The 20775-nt window shown below is 43.8% G+C and overlaps 1 long non-coding RNA gene across 4 annotated transcripts in view; it reads left to right on the forward strand.

Moving 5' to 3' along the window:
• The window catches only part of LOC135217068 (uncharacterized), an 82202-nt gene that overhangs the window by 41862 nt on the left and 19565 nt on the right, over positions 1–20775 (forward strand). For 2 of the 4 annotated variants that reach the window (XR_010315035.1, XR_010315034.1), the window contains exon 3: positions 11823–11917. This is a non-coding gene — a long non-coding RNA (uncharacterized LOC135217068). Of the gene's footprint in view, positions 1–11819; positions 11918–20775 lie in introns of all 4 variants that reach the window. The other 2 variants (XR_010315032.1, XR_010315033.1) reach the window with 1 other exon arrangement.

Genomic DNA, 20775 nt, shown 5'->3' on the forward strand with positions numbered 1-20775 from the left:
TCTTACAGTATAATAATATTCATCATTTGTCTTCATTTGAAAGAAATTGGAAGTCTCTAGGACAATATTTAGATTTATGGTGATTTTGAAAAAAATATTTGTTTACGTAGCCGCGTTTGTACGAATTCATGCATTATTTTGTGATAATATTTTCTCTGTGTTGCTTTTATCGTTTTACAATGTGTTATATACCAATGATCGCAATTTAGTGTAAATTACAACGAAAAAAAAGTAACTTGTTACCTTTAAACCGTTTTGCGCACAGCGCGATTTGAATAGGCAGGTCGGGTGGGTTACGACGGGGTTCCGTTCTTAAAACGCGTCGTAACCAAACGAAAATCGTCGTAAGCCGGAACGACGTTCTTGAAAACATGTCCACAGGAAAATTTCACTACTAATTTGCAATTTTTCTTAGGGCCGTATCTCTAAAATTATCACTAATTTACTTTTTTCATGTGCAACACTGTGTATTCACAAATTACTGTATATTTTCATTAAAATACAAGAGAGAGAGAGAGAGAGAGAGAGAGAGAGAGAGAGAGAGAGAGAGAGAGAGAGCAAATAACTCCTTACTTGGCGGTTTCAATAGATTGAAATGAATGTCTGTAGGCAACTTTCGTTTTTTTTTTCCCCCTCCCATAATACATATATTTCTCCAGAGAAGAGAGAAAGAGAGGACTGTGCAATTATGTTTGTCTGTCTATCATTTCTTTTGCTGAGAGCGAGAGATAAAGGAAGAAAATAGAAACACCAAATGTATGGACGTATCTTGTGGAGAGAGAGAGAGAGAGAGAGAGAGAGAGAGTTGTCCTTACAGTATTTAAAGAGAGAAATGGAATGATTATGTATTTAAAATACTCAGATATGAATTTTGTACTTACAGTTAATAAGTATTATTATTGGAAAATATTAATGATAAACTTATTACATCACGTCCATAAAATGATCTCATCTCAGTAAGAGAGAGAGAGAGCGAGAGAGAGAGAGAGAGAGAGAGAGAGAGAGAGAGATAGAGGGAGAGAGAGAGAGATTACATAAAAAAACCATTAATTCGTTGACCATTGTCTGGCATTGTTAAGCTCGGTGTCATCGAGTTGAGGTGGGGAAAATTGATACAGAAAAAAGACAAAGGGAAGAATTTCTTTTGAAATTAATTATCGTATTATTCACTACTTCTATTATTGATTATTATTATTATTATTATTATTATTATATTATTATTATTTGAAAATATAATAAACACGTGCATCTACCATAAAAATTCTCTCATCTCAGTAAGAAGAGAATTATCCTTACAAGTGAAATGGAAATGGTCATTTTCATCTCTTTAAAATACGACCATTATGAATTTTGTAATTAAAGTTTTATTATATTATTATTATTAAATAAACTGAAATTATCAATAACAAGTTTTTTTACATACTAGTACCATCAAAAATTCTTTCATCTCGGTAAAAAGAGAGAGAGAGCGAGAGTAGAGAGAGAGAGAGAGAGAGAGAGAGAGAGAGTGTTTTATCTCTCTCTGTTTCTCTCAAAAATACTATAACGCTTCCAGCGAAAGAGAGGGAGGGAGTTAACATATGACCCATTTTATTATCTTGTGTGGCAAAAAGAGAGAGAGAGAGAGAGAGAGAGGCAGAGAGAGAGAGAGAGAGAGAGAGAGAGAGTTAACCTTAATTAAAAGTGACATGGATAGATTAGTACGTATTGTATTTCTTTAAAGTACTATCACATATGAATTTGTAATTACGTTATTACTATTAGTTATTATTTGAAGGTAGGAGACCCTCTCTCAAACATTGTTTTTGTTAAAGATGATGGCAGCATCAGTGGAATTGATTTTATATATGGTCTTTTCAATTCTTCTTATTATTTCTTCTTCTCATCAGGGCTGATATTTGCTAATAGCTGGCCGATGTTCATATCTCGGTGAAAGAAATGTTTTCTAAAAATAATAATTTATTGATATGATAACAAAAGTGGTTAACATCTTAGTCTAAAGGGTGTAACGAATTCCAACATTTCCAACCGTTATCATCGGTTCATTTTCAAGGAAAGGTGAGCTTGAACTGAATTGAAATGGGGGTCGTTCCGGCGGTATTTATTGTGTCCCAGGTGCTCTGTCTGATGGGCGCTGCATTTTTCATTGGCTGAACAGAGGATTAAGTCCCTGAGTCAAGCCGTCTTGCAGAGGTGGAAGCTCGCACTGCTCTTCCTCGTGCGGACGCTGGCGACTGGAGCGTAGTATTGGGAAGGTCATTGCCGATAGACGGGCAACCTGATTGGCCCATTCGATCGGCTCTATGGTGCTGGCGGGCGGCGCCCTTCGTGCCACCGTCGGGAGTAGTGAAGTCTCTGGGGTGTTGAGGCTGGGTCTCTCCTTCCCCCGATGTGTAGGGCCTCCAAGAGGCGGAGGCGACGGTTTGGTCTGCTGCCTTATCGATAATTCTGATATTAGGAATAATGTCATTCCTAATTATCCTGGTATTGTGGACGTTTTTGGCATGATTATGGATGGCGCCTTCCTGAGCGTGGCAGGATATCCTCTTCGAAAATCGCATAGTCGTCATACCAATGTAAGCGCCGGGGCATTCCCGGACAGGGCATTTGTACTGGTAGACAACGTTAGTTTTCTGAGAGGGTCCTGCAACACGGGGGCTGGATTGTTTTTCATAATCAGGCACTGGTCTTCTTGCTCTTGTAGTACAATTATTAGTTTCACTTTTTTTTGGGTTTTCGCAGGGTCCGTGGGGGTAGACGTTCCTTTCTATGATGGTACGAAGGGCTCGCTCGTCCTCTTTGTATTTCTTATGAAATACTCCCTTGTAAAAGAGGAGTGACGTCTTCAAGGGCGGCGGGACGAGGCTCCTGCTGATACACTTATCGATGTTTCTGCGAATGCATTTAGTGATGTCCCGGTGGATACCCAGTTGTTAATTAAAACTTGGGCAACACGTTCTAATTCAGTGTGCGTGTCCTTCCACGAAGAGCAGTGTGAGAGCTCTCCTGATGAAGGCGCTGATCGCAGTGCGCTTGTATCTCTCTGGACATCGCTCTCGCCGTTCAGGCACATGCCCAGGTTCGTGGGTTTCGTATACACCTGTGTTACGAAGCGCTCCTCTTGTTGCCCGACGAGGACGTCAAGGAAGGGGAGGCGACGGTCACGGCAATGTTCGATGGTGAAGTTGAGTCTGCTGTGGTCGTGGAAGGCTTGTCGCAGGCGCTCTATTTCTTCCACCGTGCTGGCGCTGATGAAAGTGTCGTCAATATACCGGACGTACATAGACGGCTTCTCGATGTTGGCGAATACCCGACGTTCCACAGCACCCCATGTAGAAGTTCGCGAAAAGTACTCCGAGGGGAGAACCATCGCTACTCCGTCTTTCTGTGTGTACATATGTCCTCTGTGGGTGGAGAAAGGGGCCTTTTTTGTACAAATTTCAAGGAGTTTTCGGAGGGCATGCTCAGGGATGTTTAATGGGGGCGTGGAGTCGTCTCTATATACACGATCCAGGATATCTGAATTGTTTCATCCACGGGGACGTTCGTGAAGAGGACTCCACGTCCATCGATGCAATAACTCCGGGCCGGGGGTGTCGTTTTCAGTGCTTCTAAAAACTCGGCAGATGACTTCAACTGTGGTCATCTGGAACATAAGGAGTCAAAATAGTATTCAATTTCTTCGCAAGCTGGTATGTAGGAGCGGGAATTTGGCTAATAATGGGGCGTAACGGGTTCCCTGGTTTATGGGTTTTAACGTTCCCGTATATGTAGCCAAGGTCGTAGTCCCCTACGATCGGCAGCAAGTGAAGGGCATTGGAAGCTGCATTGACAGTCTCAATAATCCTATTAGCCTCACGTTTAATGTCATCTACCGGGTTTCTTGGTGATTCTCTGGAATTTGCTGCTGTCTGCCAGTATCTCATCCAACTTGTGGTGGTATTCTTCAGTGCGGATGAGTACAAACGCAGCGGTTTTTATCGGCCCGACGGACGGTGACATCCTCTTTTCGCTCGGAGTTCTTTGGCAGCTTCCCATCAGGCGCCTGTCGATCACATCACTCTTGTAATCACCGCGTTCCGTGAGGGCCTCGGCCAAGAGGAGGGGCTGCAGGGCGTCCGTAGTACGTATGGTGCCTTGATCTTCATGCTTGTGTATGGTGTCCAGCAGGTACTCGATCTCAAGGCGTTTCTCCATGGGCCTCGGTCGGGTGGAGAAATGGCAATTGAGTCCCATACGTAGAATTCTGTCTTGTTCGCGGTAGGTACGTAGTCAGGTCAGGTTAATGTATTCTTCTCTCTTCTGCGGGAGCCGTAGTTTTCCTCCGTTGAGGGCGACCAGCTTCCTAGTTATCGTCCTCATTCTCTTTTTCGGCATCCTTTCTCTTCTAGGCGGTGCAGGCATTCCATGATGGCGGTGGGGTGAGCCCGTTCTTGGGTGGAATCATCGTCTCTGTTGGCCGTTCCATAATTAGCATCGCCTTCCCGGACACTCGGATGTGCTGCTACAGGGTTCCTGCTGTTACTGCGACGGAGGTTGTCCCACTCGGTGTGCAGTTCTTCATCTCATCCTGGAGACGACTCTGTCTCGTTCCTTCGCCGAAAGTTGACGTTGAAGCAGGGTCCTCCTGAAGCTCCTAGTGCCCGGGTCTTCCTGTGCAGATGGGTCATGTAGCCGTAGAGTAGTATATGAAGGTAGGAGACCCTCTCTCAAACATGTTTTGTTAAAGATGATGGCAGCATCAGTGGAATTGATTTTATATATGGTCTTTTCAATTCTTCTTATTATTCTCTTCTCATCAGGGCTGATATTTGCTAATAGCTGGCCGATGTTCATATCTTCGGTGAAAGAAATGTTTTCTAAAAATAATAATTTATGATATGATAACAAAAGTGGTTAACAATCTTAGTCTAAGGGTGTAACGGAATTCCAACGTTTCCAACCGTATCATCGGTTCATTTTCAAGGAAAGGTGAGCTTGAACTGATTGAAATGGGGTCGTTCGGCGGTATTTATTGTGTCCCAGGTGCTCTGTCTGATGGGCGCTGCATTTTCATTGGCTGAACAGAGGATTAAGTCCCTGAGTCAAGCCGTCTTGCAGAGGTGGAAGCTCGCACTGCTCTTCTCGTGCGGACAGCTGGAGACTGGGAGCGTAGTATTGGGAATGTCATTGCCGATAGACGGGGGCACCTGATTGGCCCGTTCGATCGGCTCTATGGTGCTGGGCGGCGGCGCCCTTCGTGCACCGTCGGGAGGAGTGAAGTCTCTTGGGGTGGTGTTTGAGGCTGGGTCTCTCCTTCCCGATGTGTAGGGCCTCCAAGAGGCGGAGGCGACGGTGGTCTGCTGCCTTATCGATAATTCTGATATTAGGAATAATGTCATTCCTAATTATCCTGGTATTGTGGACGTTTTTGGCATGATTATGGATGGCGCCTTCCTGAGCGTGGCAGGATATCCTCTTCGAAGTAACTTCCAGTAACCTTCTTTTCTCGAGATTCAGGTACTATGCGATTTTCGAAGAGGATATCCTGCCACGCTCAGGAAGGCGCCATCCATAATCATGTACGTCCGGTAATATTGACGACACTTTCATCAGCGCCAGCACGGTGGAAGAAATAAAGCGCCTGCGACAAGCCTTCCACGACCACAGCAGACTCAACTTCACCATCGAACATTGCCGTGACCGTCGCCTCCCCCCCTTCCTTGACGTCCTCGTCGGGCAACAAGAGGAGCGCTTCGTAACACAGGTATACGACAAACCCACGAACCTGGGCATGGTGCCTGAACGGCGAGAGCGCGTGTCCAGAGAGATACAAGCGCACTGCGATCAGCGCCTTCATCAGGAGAGCTCTCTCACACTGCTCTTCGTGGAAGGACACGCACACTGAATTAGAACGTGTTGCCCAAGTTTTAATTAACAACGGTGTATTCCAACCGGGACATCACTAAATGCATTCGCAGAAACATCGATAAGTGGTATCAGCAGGAGCTCGTCCCGCCGCCCTTGAAGACGTCACTCTCTTTTACAAGGGAGTATTTCATAAGAAATACAAAGAGGACGAGAGAGCCCTTCGTACCATCATAGAAAGGAACGTCTCCCCCACGGACCCTGCGAAAAAAGTGAAACTAATAATTTACTACAAGAGCAAGAAGACCAGTGGCCTGATTATGAAAAACAATCCAGCCCCGTGCTTGCAGGAACCCTCTCAAGAAAACTAACGTTGTCTACCAGTCAAAATGCCCTGTCCGGGGAATCCCCGCGCTTACATTGGTATGACGACTATGCGATTTTCGAAGAGGATATCCGCCCACGCTCAGGAAGGCGCCATCCATAATCATGCCAAAAACGTCCACAATACCAGGATAATTAGGAATGACATTATTCCTAATATCAAAGAATTATCGAAATAAGCAGCAGACCACCGTCGCCCTCCGCCTCTTGGACCCCCCGGCCCCTACACATCGGGAAGGAGAGACCCCGCCTCAACACCACCCAAGAGACTTCACTCCTCACGCCGGTGGCACTAAGGCGCCGCCCGCCGAGCACCAATAGAGCCGATCGAACGGGCAATCAGGTGCCCCCGTCTATCGGCAATGACCTTCCCAATACTACGCTCAGTCTCCAAGCGTCCGCACGAGAAGAGCAGTGCGAGCTTCCACCTCTGCAAGACGGCTTGACTCAGGGACTTAATCCTCTGTTCAGCCAATGAATGCAGCGCCCATCAGACAGAGCACCTGGGACACAATAAATACCGCCGAACGACCCCATTTCAATCAGTTCAAGCTCACCTTTCTTGAAAATGACCGATGATACGGTTGGAACGTTGGAATTCCGTTACACCCTTAGACTAAGATTTGTTAACCACTTTTGTTATCATATCAATAAATTATTATTTTTAGAAAACATTTCTTTCACCGAGATATGAACATCGGCCAGCTATTAGCAATATCAGCCCTGATGAGAGAGATAATAAGAAGAATTGAAAAGACCATATATAAATCAATTCCACTGATGCTGCCATCATCTTTAACAAAAACACATATTATTATTATTATTATTTGAAAGTATTAAAAACAAACAAATAGTACAAGTACTTAAAAAATCTCGTCTCAGTAAATGAGAGAGAGAGAGAGAGAGAGAGAGAGAGGGGGGGGGGGGGGGAATGTCAGGACCACGTAATTGCAACACTGCAGCTCTTCCCCCAAATTTCCCCCTCCTGGCTGTCACACCCCAAATTTTCCCCCTCCTGGCTGTCACAGAACTTGATATATCTGACAGTTTTAGTACCTGAATCTCGAGAAAAGGTTTACTGGAAGTTACTTGAAGACGACTGGGATTTCTTTCATTCTTCCATAATTTTTTAAATATAAGCTAAAATCTTACTAATTCACTATGGTATTTTCTTTAATGAATTGATATTATTGCTGTATAAATTAATATTAATATTTGAAAATAGTAAATCATTTATTTATCATACTAAAAAACATACATCTTTGGAATATAGAGAGAGAGAGAGAGAGAGAGAGAGAGAGAGATAGAGAGAGAGAGAGAGAGAGAGAGAGAGAGAGAGAGAGAAAAAAACTGTGCTAAACTATAAAGGATTCTTATCTTATCATAGTATGTGTTTTTTAAAAGGTTGTAAACTCGGAGCGTCGGAAGCGTCAGCGTCGTACCTCGGAACAAGCGTCATAACCCAGGGCGGATTTTTCAATGAATAGAAAAAGCGTCGTAACCTCGGAACGTCGTAAGACGGACCCGTCGTAACCCGGGGACCGCCTGTACAATTATATATGAAATTTCGTTTTTGCGCTATCATATATCGCATTATTTATATATGATAATGATAAGTTTTTTCATTTCTGATGGTTGCATACTAAACTTCAGCAAATGGCAAATGACAAAAAAAGGAGCCAAAAATGAACTCTTAATCTTGAAAACTAAGCGCGCTGTGATTTTTTGAAAAAAATATTTTTTCCGCTTCCGCGCTCACTCTGAAACACCTCCGGTACACGGGAGACAATTTTTTTTACCGCTTCGGCATTTAAGGGTTAACCCCAAAAAATTACAGATACAGTGGAACCTCGACATACGAAAGTCTCTACTTACGAAAAATCCAAGTTATGAAAGCAAAAACAAAGAATTTTTTGCTTCTGTATGCAAAAATAATTCAGGCTTCGAAAGGGTAAAGTCTGAGATTCGCCCGGACCACCGAGAACAATTTTAAACCTCGCTTGCCGCCAACTGAGTAGACTCGCCACCATCCTCCCACTCTCCCATTGGTTCCTGATGCTAGGCACCACCGTAAGATCCTGCTCTCCTATTGGTCAGCATCATGCCTCTATGTAAAGGGTTCCTTAACCATTTTTTTCTGGCAACGTTATATTAAACACTGGAATTCGTTCGTTCACATATGTATTTAATTTGTTAACATAAATTTGTGTTAGTGATTTCGCTTTCGTTGTACTGTAAGTTGCTTTATCGTGTTGTGTGTGAACTTAATTACTTACGTTATTAGCCATGGGTCCCAAGAAAGTTGCTGAAGTTCACAGAAAAAAGAGGATGCTTTCTATGGAAAACGAAGATGGAGATAATAAAAAAGTGTTAATGTTCTGCCATTTGTGAATGTCTTTCGTAAAGTTTAGCGTCAATGTTTTCTGCCATTTCTTAATGTGTTTCATAAAGTTAAGTGTTCATGTTTTCTGCCATTTGTCCTCCTCCTCTGTCGCCACTTTCGGAGATCGCCTCACTCGAAAAGTAAGGTTCCACATTTCACTACATATGTACGTACATGTCCATAAAGTATTTCCTGTACCATGTACACTAATACATGTACACTTTATTTACAGGTACGTACTACAATAAAGGTTATGTTACGAATTGAATTGTCCAAATTGTTGTATTTCATTGTTTATTGGTCAATTTAGCTTTATTATAAAATTTACTGTGGTGTTTTTGTAGGGCTTGGAACGAATTAGGCAATTTACATGTAAAAAATCAGGTTACGAAGGCCGCTTTGGAACAGATTAATTTTGTATCCTGAGGCACTACTGTATTTCTAAAGTAGATACGAGCAGACGGCAGCAAAATGACAGCATCGTTGCCAATTGATTTTGCTTTAACCTAGATACCTAGCTAATTTAAAGAAATTTACCAAGATAATTTAATGGATTTTACCAAGATAACTTGAGAAATTAACCTAGGTAGTAGGTAAAGAAGATACCTAATTTAAGAATTTTACCTTGATTTAAAGAAATTTACCTAGATCATTTAAAGAAATTTAACTAGGAAATTTATCATAATTAAAATAAATTGACCAAGATAATTTAAAGGATTTTACCAAAATAATTTGAGAAATTAACCGATAGATAATTTAAGAATTTCACTGATATAATTTAAAGAAATTTACCTACATAATTTAAAGGAATTTACTTACAAGAATATTGCAATTTTATTGAGTTACCCCAGCATTTATTAATGTCTTTATTCAAATATAACTCTTGTTAGGTTATATGGTAGATTACAAAACTAAGAAATGAACAAGGTCAGCGACTAATTGTCATTTACTGATAGACATCTGACTGACTTTAGTGCCAAACTTGTAATGCTGGGGTACAATGACAACTCGTTGGGATGAGTGAATTTGCTTTGCTTCCATGGTCCAAATCTCTAATGAAATCAAGTGATTATACAACAAACAATACTGAAAGTGCAGAACAGCATCTGAACTGCACACAGTATTTGCCACAAAAAACTGGAAATGGGACGAGGGAAAGTACAGGGATACTTCCTAATCTAACCTAACCTATTACATGGACTCATACCTAGCCAGGGTCAAACCTGATTTAATGTTCCATAAATCAATGAATGAAATGCAGGGAAGGTGCCGTAAACCATAGAATGAAAAGCAGGGAAGGCATCATAAATCATAGAATGAAATACAGGGAAGGTGTCATAAACCATGAATGAAATGCAGGGAGTGCGTCATAAATCATAGAATGAAATGCAGGGATGGTGTTATAACTCATAGAATGAAATACAGGGATACAATCTAACAAAGTGTGCTATGTACTACCTCTCTTAACCTGATCTAGAGTGCCACCAATTATAGAGTGCACGGCAGACATTCTTAACCAAACCTTGCTCAACCTTTGGCATCAGCTCAGTGGTTGGTTGTTTTAAATCAAGCTGGCATATAGCAGCATCGGCCCTTGTCTAAAAGTGTGAATCCTATACATGTTGTAAAGTATTAAAGAGAATAAGAAGCCTCTTGTAGACCTCTGAACTCTTCATTCAAACAGAATTGATGTTGTTTCCTGATTAGTTAGTGAGGGCTCTAATTTGTTCATTGAAAGTAAGTTTAGTGTTTTAAATTATGATATTTTTTTGCTTGATTGGTTTTTTCACTCGGCATCTATCATCAGTTGAACATCCAGAATTTCTCCAGTCAAAGTATGACTGATGTTGCTTGTTTCAGCTATGTAGCCTACTGTGTACACTTCCCATGGCGTATGTAGTTACAAATTTGGTGGATAGTTCCTGCCACCTAATACCATGAAACATTGTGGTTTAGCCAGAAATTTGCCCCATAAAGGTTTAGTGCCAGTAGTTCACCTCACATGGTGGACTGTATGCAGTACTAAAAGCTCTTTAGTAAGTCCTTTCAGTCATTGGATGCACCCACTTTTAACTTGTAACTTTACATCCATTCATGTGTCCTTTTTTCCATTTTAATGTCCTGCCTCTAACAATACTTACTGCAACTGTGGGGTTTTCTCCTAATCACCCTCAGATCCTTGTATATTTCACCCGCTTTATTTTTCTGGATCTCTTCATCTTGCTGTGCAACCACTCCAACTCCTTTTCTCTGTCCTAAGACGTGCTGAATGGCTGGAAATGCACTAGTGCTTAGCTTTACACAATGATAATCATTTGCTTCCAGTTCTAGTGTTAGGTGTGACCTGATGAGATAAGTTTTCTGGTATTAACCTGGCTTGCAGTTCTAGTGTTAGGTTTTCTGGTATTAACCTGGTATGTAACCACCTACGTGTCACGTCCAAGGTGCTAGTACCTGGTATGTAACCACCTACGTGTCACGTCCAAGGTGCTAGTACTGTACGTACTAAACATGGCAGAAGGTTAATGGGACGCTCTGTTTAGTACTAGCCCCTCGGGGATCAAAGACATCATTTATTACCATATAGAAATGGATGTATATAACGGCATCTTGGAGGTGACTGTAGGTGGATATATACCAGGTTAATACCCAGTTTTCCTTAAATCTCTCATGGTGGTTCTGGATACATGGTGTGCCACCTTTATTGTGTAAAGTGGTCAGATTTGCCTAATAAGTGTGTTTCTTGAATTTTAACATGCTGAGTTAGTGGCTGTGATTAGCTTAAAAAATTTCTGCTTCAAGGAAGTGTGTGTGTATGTGTAGTATATGCGTGTGTTGTTCATGTCAGCTAGTTTAATTTGCTAAAAATATTTTCACCTTCATCAGTGTGGGATGTGTTAAGGCTTAGTCTTGTTGGTTTAGGTTTCATTCGGTGTTTAAAAAGAATGGGTAAGCCATTTGAACCAATAAGTTGCCTCATGTTCCAATGTAGATGAATATTGTAAATTTTACAATGTAAAGAGTGAAATCTGGTGTTTCTTCCCCATGTCTGGTTACATATTGTTGATGTATGAACTGAGTGTGTCAATGGCTCCTGCGAGCTTGTTCCATATGAATAGTACTAGGTTTCATCTTTTAAATAACTGATAATAATAATAATCTGGATGGGAATTTCTTATTTTATTAATTATTTATTTTTTCACAGCAGAATGAGGTGACTATCATACAGAGAAGTTATCGGAGACATCAGGGTGTTGTGTGAAAAACTGATTTAAAGATGGTAGCGGCAAGACTAAAATTATGGCAAGTCCCCTTTGAAGCCTTCTCGTAATTATGTCACTGTATTTTCAGAATGCAGGACATTATTTATCAATGCTACTGGCCCATCGTAAATTTCATTTACCCAGGCCATCTTTTGTTAATGGTGCTTACTCAGCTTTAGCTTAATTTGCACACCTTATTGCCAAGTTTTAATCGTACCTAAAGTACTATCTGGTTTCACTGAAAAAATGTTTGGTTTGTAACTGGAGACTCTAACGGAGCGTTTATTTATGCTGTGGCATTTCATAATTGCTTGAAGTATTGTGATGCCAGTATTTTGCATCCCATAGGAGAGTAATGCCATCATTGCACCACACGTGATGGACTTTAGGCATTATTAAAGGGTGTTTTCACATAAGTGACTTACCAAACAATTACATTAGCTGTACGCTTTCTTACCTGGCAGTCGAAAATTCAAATTCCTGGCGGCGGTAGCAGCGCTGCCATTGTTTGTGTAGGTGATACAGATCCCACCCACTTTTGGGAATACCTGGTACAGCTGAGCTTAAGACTTCAATTTGTTTTCTGCCGGCCACAGGTAACACCGGTGGTTTGTTGTTGCAGTCGACTTTCGTCACCATTGTGGATTTTTTCTTTTTGGTGATGTACAATTTCTTGGTTGGCTTTTTTGCTTCATCAGTTAGCTGCCTAGTTATTAACAAGTTATTATGAAGATGTCTGATGCTAGTTCTTCTTCAGTTAGGTTTTGCAGCAGTGGCTGCAAAACTAGATTAGCTAAACTATGTTACGATCCGCACTCCAAATGTGTTAAATGTAGGGGTCAATGCTGTAGCAAGGAATTAACTTGTGATGAGTGCCGTAGTTTAGATGAACAAGGTTGGAAGACTTTTCAAGCTCATTTGGATAGGATGGACAAAGATAGGAAAAGGAAAGCAGCTCTTAGAGCGGGTAGTAAAACTAGAGTAGAGACAACTCCCATGCCTTTAGAGGCAAACAAACCGTCACTATCTTCTCCACTTTTATCGAATATTTCTCATATTGATAAGTCCTCCAACTTCAGTACCAATTAGTCCAGACCAGGTATCCCATGTTTCCGATCCCAACACCATTTCCTTGTTAGAGTCTAAGATGGACAAGAAATTTGAGTTCCTGACGAAATCCGTTATGGATTTGGGTATGTCGTTTCGAGGGTTCGTAGAGAAATCAAGTGAAAAGGCCAGTGTTAGGCCAAGTGTCAGTGTCGTGTCCGAGGAGACGGCTGTCCGTTCCCCCTGTTCTCCTAGACGAAGGTCCCTGTCCCGCTCCCCAGCTCCCGGGAGAAGACATACCGGAGGTCAAAGGGAGACTGGGGGAGTTTGCCCACGGTCAGTCACCGACTCCGTCGATGTAGACGACTCGGAAGTGCCCAGGAAACGCCGCTAGAAAGGCGTAGATATCAGTGATGCGCAGTTGTCGTCCAACTCGGAACTGCTGTCGCCTGTGTAGAGGTGAAAAGTGTGGAGTGATTTAGTGTCGCGTCCTTTGAAGAGACATGCCCAGCATACGAGAGGGATGTCGCCGCCCATTAAGAAATCCAAGGAGCACTGGAGTCCACTACCTTCCAGCAGTTTCGCGCCGGACCAGTTTTTCCGAGAAGATTGTCAGTCCTCTTCGGATAGCGTAACTTCGGACGGAGTCAGACGTTCACATGCGTTACAGCGCTTGCGAGACTGACTCGCCTCGTTGTGTATCGATAGGAGTGTTGACTCGTTTGCCTCATTTGTCTTGAGCCGTTTCGACTCGTTCGCCTCATTCGCCTCGAGCTGCTTCAACTTGTTCGCCTCATACGTCTCGTGTTGTTTCGACTCCCAGTCGTTCGTTTTCGAAGAAGAGCCGTACGACAGCCACAACTTCGTCTTCGCCTAAGGATGATTCGAAGGCCAAGCCCTTGCTAGAGGATTCCGCTTTGGGTCCCTTTAAACATCAACTTCAAGAATTGATGGTCTTTTTGAAGAAGACAACGAGCCAGACGGAAGAGCAAGATGGGGTATCGGCCATCCTGTCGGAAGAGGAAACACAAGACCAGGATTCGAAGCCCTCTTCTGCTTATTCTAGTCTGTTAAGGTTTATTTTATAGACGTATCCGGACTTTTTTGAACCAGCTTCGCCTTCTTCACCTCCGTCGATGTTTGTGAAGGATAGGAGATCAGCGCCTTCGGAGTTACTGAAACCAGTTCTTTCTCAGTCCTCGAAGAAAGCACTGAAGGAAGTAGAAGAGTGGCTTACTAAGAATAGGGAGTCAGGCAAGGCTTCGTTCGCCTTTGTCGAAGCTGCAGAATAAAACCTACAGGTTTTGTGACAGAAGTTCCTTCTTTGGGAGTTTCTGCCTCCTCCCAAGGAGACTTCTCCGGTCTTGTGGACTCTCACAGAAGAGCAGCGTTCTCGGCTGCGAAAGTGTTGTTCTCTTCACCCGAGTTAGATCACCTGGTGAAGAACTTATACAAGTTGATCGAAGTCTTCAGTTTTCTGGATTGGACTATTGCAGTGTTTCTAGATGAGGATTTTTCTGCCGACTGGCTCAATGTGTTGTCCTGTGCGGACGGCAGTGAGAGACGGTTCAGGGGAATTGGCTGCCCTATTCACTATGGGAGTACGTACTAAAGAAGAGAGAACGGTGGTGCTCCTTCACATCTTGAGGAGTAACCACGAACCAAAAATCGGCTTTGTTGTTCTCCCCCCAGGGTAAATCTCACCTGTTTCCAGAAGAAACCATCAAGCATGTGCTGTCGGACCTCGAGAAAAAGTCCACCAATGATCTTCTTTTTCGGTCAGCAAGAAGACTTAAGGAACCTCCAGCGATGTGAGCCAAAGCTTCTCCTCTACAAAAGCATCCCTTTTGAGGAGGTAAGTCAAGGTGGCAGCAGAGACCAAGAACTAATCTACGAACCACCTTCAAGTCTACCAAGAAACCTTCCTTTAAGATAGAGAAATGATCGGAAGGTCCTTCACACTCACACACCTGTGGGGGCAAGACTCCACGACTACTGGGAGGAATGGAGCCGAAGAGGAGCAGAACAGTGGGTAATTCAGGTGCTTCGAGAGGGATATGTGATCCCTTTTACGCAGGATCCACCACTGTCCAATACACCTGTCTGTTTGACAGCACTCGACAGGATCAACAAGAGCTTTGGCTTTAGCCAAAGAAGTAGAAGAGCTCATCAATAAAGAGGCCATAGAGGAGGTAACAGACACGAACTCCCCAGGGTTTTACAACAGGCTCTTTGTAGTTCCCAAGGCATCAGGGGGATGGAGACCTGTGTTGGACGTAAGCACTCTGAACCTCTTCGTCCGAAAGACGAAATTCCGAATGGAAACCAGTCGATCGGTAATGTCAGCCATCCAACCGGGGGACTGGATGGTATCTCTCGACATGAAGGATGCATACTTCCATGTTCCCATCCATCAGAACTCCAGGAAGTTCCTGAGATTCATCTTCAAGAAGAGAGTCTTCCAGTTCAGAGCCCTCTGCTTCGGTCTGTCAACCGCCCCTCTAGTATTTACTCGGATTCTCACTCCTCTTGGAAAGTGGCTGCATTTGATGGGGATCAACACAGCTTTTTAACTTAGACGACTGGCTCCTGAGAGTCAGATCCAGTCGTCAGTGTGTGAAGGACTTGGAGAAGACGCTTACTTGACACAACAATTGGGTATCATAGTGAACACGGAGAAGTCCCAATTGATTCCAACTCAGAGGATTCTCTATTTCCGGGTGATACTAGACTCTCTAGCTTTTCGGGTTTTTCTCTCCCCGAAGAGGATAGAGTCCTGCCTGTCGACAGTTCAGCAATTTCTGGTTCGACCGTCCTGCTCAGCGCTCGAATGGATGAGCCTATTCGGGACCCTGGCTTCGGTGGAGAGTTTTGTCAGGTTAAGACGCCTACACATGAGGCCGCTTCAGTTCTTCCTGAAAGCAATTGTTCTTGGAAGACACAGTCGGACTCAATAGTTTTCCCCCTGACGGAAGAGATAAAGATGGATCTTTGTTGGTGGCATTCGTGGGAAAGATTACAAGAAGGAATCTCCCTAGTCGTGTCGAACCCTGACCTGCAGTTCTTCTCAGACGCTTCGGACAGCGGATGGGGAGCCCTCCTAGGAGACCAGAGAGTATCAGATCTGTGGACAGAACGAGAAAAGACCTTGCACATCAATGGGAAGGAATTGAAGGCCATCCTCATAGGGCTACAAGCGTTCGACCACTTAGTCACCGGAAGAAACGTAGCGGTCTACTCGGAAAACACCACAGCGTTGTCATATATACGGAAGCAGGGAGGGACCCACTCGTCCTCTCTCAACAAGATAGCCGAAGGTCTCCTCACCTGGATGAACGAGAAGAGGATCACCCTTTTTTCAAGATTCGTGCAAGGGAGAATGAACATACTTGCAGACGAACTGAGTCGGGTAAATCAGGTGTTACCAACAGAATGGACTCTGAACGAGAGTGTGTGTCAGGACCTCTGGAAGCTTTGGGGAAGACCATCGATAGATCTTTTCGCCACATCGAGGAACAATCGCCTTCCCATTTTTTGTTCTCCGATTCCAGAACCACTAGCGTGGAGAACAGATGCGATGCTGCTAGATTGGACAGTACTGGGCGTTTACGCTTTTCCTCCCTTCGGAATGATAAGAGAGGTCTTAAACAAGCTTCAATCGCACCAGAATGTGACAATGACCCTAGTAGCGCCATTCTGGCCCAGGAAAGATTGGTTCCCGGACCTTCTCAATCTGCTTGTGGATTTTCCCCGACTACTTCCACAAAATCCATCGCTTCTTAGACAACCCCATTTCAACCGATATCACCAAGGGTTGTCCGCTCTGGCCCTGACAGGATTCAGACTGTCAGGAACCTGGTCAGAGCAAAAGTGCTTTCGCAAAGGGCGTCAGAAGCTATTGCTAGCTGCAGAAGAAGCTCTTCTGCCAAGTTCTACCAGTCCAAGTGGAGAGTCTTTAGTTCATGGTGCAGACGACACAGCATCTCTTCTTCTGAGACATCTATAACAGAAATTGTGGAATTTTTGTTATTTCTAAGGGACACCAAGAAGTTGGCCACTTCAACTATTAAAGGATATAGGGCCATGCTTTCATTGGTTTTCAAGCATAGAGGCCTTGACATTTTGTCAAATCAGGACATCAGTGACCTGATCAGATCCTTTAGTTCCTCCAAGATTTTCAAGCCTGAAGAAGTGGAATGGAACTTTGATGTAGTTTTAAGGTGGCTCAATGGCCCCCAATTTGAACTGTTGAATTCTGCAACCTTGAGGGACGTAACTAGGAAGACACTATTCCTAGTCGCCTTAGCCACAGCGGGAAGAGTAAGCGAGTTGCAGGCGATGAGTAAGGAAGTGGTTTTCGCCTAGGGCAATGTAGTTTGCTCTTATGTAACAGACTTTCTTGCTAAAAATGAGGATCCTTCGAATCCTTGGCCCCATTCTTTCAAGATAAAGAACCTAACAGACTTAGTTGGGTCGGAAGATGAGGAACGTACATTGTGTCCGGTCAGAGCCATCAGACACTACCTGACTAGGACAGAAACTGTGAGAGGAGAGTCGAGCCGACTCTGGTGCTCGGTGAAAGACCCATCTTGGCCTCTTTCAAAGAATGCAATGTCCTTTTTCCTGGGGAGTTTGATCCGAGAAGCGCACGCCCAAACTCAGGAACATGCTCTTAGGGTGCTGAAAGTGAAGACGCATGAGATTCGTGCAGTAGCAACATCTTTGGCTTTCAGACTGAATATGTCTCTATCCTCCATTATGCAAACTACATTCTGGAGGTCGAAATCGGTGTTTGCATCGCACTATTTGAAGGAGGTAGAAACTACTTACGAAAACTGTTTTAGATTGGGACTGTTGTCAGTAGCGGGAATGGTGTTGGGAGAGGAAGCATAGGGGGACCCGGTTTTTTCCCTCTACTATATTCCTCGCCTTGAATTTGAGGTTTTTTGAGTTTGTGGGAAGCCTGGGGGTACATGTACCTGAAGTACCCACCAGTTCTTATATGAGGCCACCACTCGAACAACCGTCTATCTGCACAAAACAGAAATCGGAGAAAAATGCAATTGAAGTTTTGCCATGTTTACATTATCGTATTTCCGTTAATATTTATGCTATGACATCGTTCGTTTTTTCAAAATGAAGCTAAAAGCATGCTCTTTACAAATATGTGTGTAAATATTATTTGTCTATCCAAACTGTACCTCAAACAACACCATAACTGCAAAAAACCGAAGTTTATCAACATTGGAATGACGATATAAGTGATAATTATGAAGGTATGATGTCATTTTTTTCTTCAGCATTATATTAGCCTAGATCTTAGAAACTTAAATGATTAAAAACCAGTAGAATTTATAATGATGGGAAGAAGAAATAAAAAAAAGAAAATTAGAAAACTTCATTGTATAAGAATGTTTTGTAAAATTATTCAGTTATGTCGCTCTCCTTATGACACGTCTCTGGTCATCATTCATAGTAGGCCTACGTGGTGCAATCACATAACTGCATACCTAAAAAAATGCGTTAAAGCATACTGTACTCCTAAAAGCATGGTAGGATGCAAGATTTACTAGCACCATTTTTTTATTACATTTAATTATGCATAAAAAAAGAGTATTACTAACTTTTTTCCCCATTTAACACATCTGACTATCCAATAATGGGTACAGTAATGATAGGCTAATAGATTTTTAAAATCCAGTACGGTATACGGTTTGGAAGGTTTTTTCACTGGTTTTTTACCATAAAAAGACCGAGGAGTAATTATGTGTGCACTCACATTATTCTTTTCACACTGAGTACTACGTTCTACTGCATTGTTTTCCATTTCATTTGATTCCTTATGCTTTCTACCCATAGTTGGTGATCACAATAACTGTTATTTTTGTACATGAACTTTCCTGCCAGATATATACTTAGCTTACGTCTCTGACGTCATGACAGAATTCAAAACTCGCGGCAAATGCGACAGGTAGGTCAGGTGATCTACCCCACCCGCCGCTGGGTGGCAGGTGTATGAACCAATCCCCCTTTCCAGTCATAATTTTTCTGTCGCCGGTGTCGACTACATCTGTTGTCGATACCTCTCGATGTTGGATTATTACTCGTTTTCGCCCTGGATTGTTTCATCGGACTTTTGGTGAAGTACCTGCTTCTTGGCTTGGCATTTGCGATTTGTGGACCGGTTTTTTATTATTCTTTTGATTATTCTTGGAATTTCATTATGTCTGATTTAGAAATTAAGAAATCAACTATGTTCAGAGTTTGTTCTGTTAGCGATTGTAAGGTGAGGCTACCGAAAGCTGCGGTAGACCCTCACACAGTATGCATGAGGTGTAGGGGGAATGACTGCTCATTTATTAACCCTTGTAATGAATGTGGTAATTTGAATGAAGAAGAATGGAAGGCGCTTTCTTCTTATGTAAGAAAGCTTGAGAAGGACAAGGTTAGGAAAGCTTCATCTAGGAGTTCTAGTAGGTCTCGCGCTAGCGAGTTTGAAGTTGAGAACCCTGTTGTAGACATAGCGCCTTTACCAGTTTCAGCCCCTGCTTCCTGCATCGAACCCGAAGATGCGCCTTCGGAGGTGGACACTATGAGAGCCACTATTCGCAGCATGGAGCTGAAAATTAAAGTGCTAGAAGGTAAGAGTGATAGCAATTTGTGCAGTGATCCCAGTGCAGTGGAGGGTGCGTCTGATCGGCTCCCTAATGCTTCTAGGCCTAGACCTATTCCAGACTCCCAGACCCAGTGGAGGAGGAAAGTCGAAAGCCGCAGGAAGGTTAGGGAGAACCCCCACCGGTCAGGCGTCCCCTTGGTAGCGCCTGATGTTCGCTCCCAGGCTACCTTGGATCGCGCCAAGAGAGAAGTCTTACGGCAATGCTTCTCGTCTTCGCCTTCTCCTTCGCCCAAGCGTGGTTGGAGCTCCTCGGAAGCTTCTCGGCCGTCGAAGAGAGCCTGGCAGGTTTCTTCCGCTCTCCCCTCCAGCCCTGAAGTTTTTTCGGAAGATCCTGGATTGGATGTGAAGAAACCGAGGATTTCTTTGGAGTTTTGTTCTCCTAGTAAGGATCGAGCGCGTCTCCCGTGAAGGACTTTGTTAAGTCTCCTACACATGTTTTGGCTAGTCTGCAGGCGCAGATTACGGCTCTGGCTGACTCTTTGATTGTGACTTCTTGTCGTAGGAAGGACGTCTCGCTCCCGGTAAAGAAGTCCAGGCGCTCTTCTCCAGGTTTACGCTATTCGTCAGTAACCGCCCTCTCTCCAGGAGTGGATCGTAGTACGAGGCGCTCTTCAACGGACAGGCGCTCTCCTGCGGACATCATTTCTCCGTCGGACAAGGGGCATGCTTCCCGTAGACGAGCCTCTCCTGACAGGCGCTCGTCTCGAGACAGGATCTCTCCCGCTGGCAGACGCCAGGAGCCTGGTAGGCGTTTTTCTCATGGTAGCCGCTCTCCTTCAGGCTTCCGCTCTCCTGTGACCAGACGCCCTTTGGTAGACAGGCGCTCTTCTCCTGTCAGCCGCCCTTCGCTTAGCAGGCACCAAGAGCCTGGTAGGCGCTCTTCTCCTACAAGGCGCTCTTCTCCCGATTTTCGCTCTCCTCGAGTTAGGCGCCGGGAATCTGTCAGACGCTTCTCTCCTGGTAGGCGCTCGTCGCCAGAGATTCGCTCTCCTCGCAGCAGGCACCAAGAGCCTGATAATCGCTTCCCGCATGACAGGCGCTCTTCGCCAGGCAGCCGCTCTCCTTTAGACAGGCGCCAGGAGCCTGATAGACGCTTTTCGCCTAATAGGCGCTCTTCGCCAGATTTTCGCCCTGCGTTTCGTTAGGCGCCCCAATAGCCTAGAATACGCCCTCAT

Source organism: Macrobrachium nipponense, chromosome 7, assembly GCF_015104395.2.
Source record: "Macrobrachium nipponense isolate FS-2020 chromosome 7, ASM1510439v2, whole genome shotgun sequence".
NCBI classification, from domain to species: Eukaryota; Metazoa; Arthropoda; class Malacostraca; order Decapoda; family Palaemonidae; genus Macrobrachium; species Macrobrachium nipponense.